The sequence below is a fragment of the Lithobates pipiens genome, unplaced genomic scaffold, assembly GCF_037356315.1.
Source record: "Lithobates pipiens isolate NorthernLeopardFrog02 unplaced genomic scaffold, aLitPip1_a1.2 Scaffold_23, whole genome shotgun sequence".
In the NCBI taxonomy this organism is placed as follows: Eukaryota; Metazoa; Chordata; class Amphibia; order Anura; family Ranidae; genus Lithobates; species Lithobates pipiens.
The window spans coordinates 214022232-214025804 of record NW_027507785.1 but is presented as its reverse complement, the minus strand read 5'-3'; the positions used below and the strand labels follow the sequence as shown (position 1 = coordinate 214025804).

General features: G+C 41.4%; 1 pseudogene; it reads right to left on the bottom strand.

Moving 5' to 3' along the window:
• Nucleotides 1-882: 882 nt before the first annotated feature.
• On the bottom strand, nt 883-1001 carry LOC143928493 (5S ribosomal RNA; annotated as a pseudogene).
• Between the last annotated feature and the right edge of the window lie 2572 nt (nt 1002-3573).

The window sequence follows — 3573 nt, the reverse complement described above, 5'->3', positions numbered from 1 at the left end:
GTAAAAATAAAAGTAAATGTAAGAAATAAAAATAATATATTTAAATTACAAGTAAAAATAATTGATAATGGATAAATAATAAAGGAAGTAAATTCTTAAAAAGGAAATATTAAATAAAAACCATACTGTATATGACTACCTGTGGACCTCATTAGATCTGGTCTCCCTCTACACCTCAATTCCACACAGTGTAGGCCTAGAGGCACTCCAACATTTCCTTTTCAAATATCCCACTATGAATCATAGACAGGAACAGTTTTTGATTGATGCTATAGATTTTTCCTTGGAGCACAATTATTTTGTGGAAAAGATGTGGGTGCAGTGCTTGTGCAAAATGTATTCCCAATACCTTGAAAAAGGAAAAGAATAAAATTCAAATAATGGTGAAAAAAGTCTGAAAATAAAAAACGAAGGTAGAGTTCCAATGCGTGAAAGTGGAAAACTACAACCAAATATGATGGGAAACACATAAAATGCGTTAACAATAATGTGCTCTAATGAGATAACAAATAGTGAATTAATAATGTTATTAATTCCGGAGCGTGCCAGTGTCCATCACCTGTGGCCCACCATGCTGATCCTTTGTCCTTGACACAAAGTTGTCAATCTTGTTGTTGAACCCGGATACCAATAGACCCACATCCGGAACTCCCCTTGTCATATTGACAGAATGATGCCAGGAAGAAGGAAGCATTCTCCTGGAAAAAATAGTACTCAAGTTGTCCGCCTGCAAATTCTCCATTCCTGGAATGAAATTGCTGATAGGCAAAGAATGTTGCTTTCTGCCCAAGACAGAAAAAAATTCACCTCTTTCAGGGCCGCATGACTTTTCGTGCCCCCTTGGTGATTGAGATAAGCCACAGCTGTGGCATTGTGGGATTGAGCCTATGGCACCTGGTTTTCCCAAGCGGTCTCCCATCCAGGTACTAAACAGGCCAGACCCTGCTTAGCCTCCGAGATCAGAGGCGATCGGGCACTTTCAGGGTGATGTGGCCGAAGGCTGGATCCTGACAGCACAATAGCCTGAGCGTCCAGGCCTCCAGGGCCAGGCATACTGCCCGAATATTTAGAATATTGATGGACAAGGTAAATTCTGATCTGGACCATTTCCCTTGGACAGATGTTTCTTCCAGGACTGCTCCCCAGCCGAAAGGGGTGGCATCTGTTACCACTTTCCAGGTAACTGGTAGAAAGGATCTTCCTTGTAGAAGATTTTTGGATATCAACCATCAATTGAGGCTCTGACAAACTTTGGCGGATAAACGCAATGGGAAGTCCAGAGTTTGGATCTTCTTCTTCCAAGTTGACAGGATACTGTTTTGCAGCAGTCTTGAATGGAACTGCGCATAAGGAACAGTCTTGAAGAAGCCACCATTTTTCCTAATAAACATGCAAAGATAAATAGAAGGACCTAGAAAGAGAACATTAGAACATATTTTTTCAATGGAACAAATTCCTATTGGGAAAACCGCTCGTCTGTATGCTGTTCCAACGTACCAAAACCGATGCATGATCTGAAGCAAGTATGAGACAAAATCGCTCGGTGTGGTAAAACTAGTGTTCGTAATGGATCAAATTCTGTGACCTTTTAATGCAGCGCATTCTTTTGTTCTTTATAATGCTAGAATTATGAAGTTGTTTTGCTGCTGATATTCACACAAAGTCCTTACAAACGTATTTCTTTATTATTTCTCCTGATTTCAGGAATAATCCTTTTATTTTTTTAAAGCCAGATCTCCATAATAATGTTTAGAATTATTTTTTATAGTAATTTTTTTTTCTTTCATCAATGTCTCCTTTTTTTTTTGGATTATTGAAAAATTATTTGCTATTGATCTCCATATATAATTTGTTTTTTGTGTGTCAAGTTACCACAATAACATTATTATCTTGTATTTTTTAACCTGTCCCTTGTTAATTTGACATTGTCTTTTTGAAATGTACCTGCCTACTCACAAACAAACTGTCCTTTTTGTAGAAAAACACAAGTATTTTATGAAAATAAAATATCCATTTATTCTGGGTAACAAAATAAAGAGGAAGGCAACACTGGACAAACATTTGGAATTTGCAAAGCCTTTTGGCCCCCCCAGGGCACATATCAAGTCTTTGGAAAATCAAATTGTTAGCTTGAGGAGTCCATATAATTTGGAGCCCAATCTGGCCCAGGACTCCCAGACATCAGGACCAGCAGAAGATGACATATATGTCCCCAGGCTGTGGTATTACACCAGCCTTCGTCTTCTGTCAGACCAGACTGAACTCAGGTCATCACTTTCTTCTCTTCACTGCAGCCTTCCCTCCATGCTTCCCTGCACCCTTCCTTGGAGGCTGTGGCTCTGGAGCTCATGGTAACATCGCTGTTCTCAGTCAGCTGGCCCCTCAACCCCTCCTGAAAGACCTGAGCAAAAATACCCTCACAGAGGAGGCGTTGGCCCTCCTCCAATTTCAGCAATCTAGCAGCTAGATAGCAGCCATAGGCCTCTTCAGCGTCGGAGGGGCTTCTGTGGACATCACTTGCTTTCCTAATGAGGCCCGGTGCTGCCTCCTCCGTCATCATCCCCTTCCTGGGCCTTTTGGTTGTAAGGCAGAGAGGAGGCACCTGTGATTGGGTGAGGCCACGGGGCCCGCCCACCTCCTGGCTGACACTGGGCACACCCACCGCCTGGCTAACACTGGGCATGGCCACCTCCTGGCTGCCACTTTCCAGACCCTCCTCCTGGCTGCCACTTTCCAGACCCTCCTCCTGGCTGTCCTCATCCTGTGTAGAAAAAAGGGACATAGTTTTAGTTTTTGGGTCATCAATCACACACAATTTTCAGCTCATGACTTGCAAATTGAATGTTAATAAATAGAAAAGACTATCATTCTGACCCCAGCATTTTTCATTCTTGTCCCAAACATTTTTGGCCCCTACTGTCTATTGATATGTATACATCACTTTTTTTAAATCATTAATTTGTTATCAATTAGAACATCTAGTTAACATCATTAATATTACGACAATAAATATGTCAAGAAATAATATACCTAACTCCAGCTGGGCGCATTCACTTCTTCCAGGATGGAAGGCTCAGGTGGTCCCTCGTCAGCTTCTGCTGGGGTTGAGGGTCGCCCAGAAACCGCAGTTTGTTGAAGTACCACAGCCTGGGTACATACACATCCTCTGCTGATGCTCCTGATCTGAGTTATTTCTGGATCTTATTATGCTCCTTCTTATACATGTTCCTCAAGACCCCAATTTTCTTTTCCAAGAACACGATGGTTGCATCGGGGCCCGGAGTCTTCACAAATTCCAGAAGTTTCTCCAGTGTTGACCTCCTAGCTTGTTTATTATAATATTAGCCGTGTTTCACCTCCCACAAATTCCTCATCTCCCTGTACCTGTCTATGAAACTTGCCTTGAATTCTGGGTCCTTAAAGTGATTCATTTTTGCTGTAAGACAATACACAAGACAAAAACACTAATGTCAGCCTAAACTCTCATAATTTTATCCCAATATATGCCTTAATCTTGAAGCAGTATAGGCCACTGATGTACCAAAGTTAAGATGTTACCTTTGTTAGAACGTT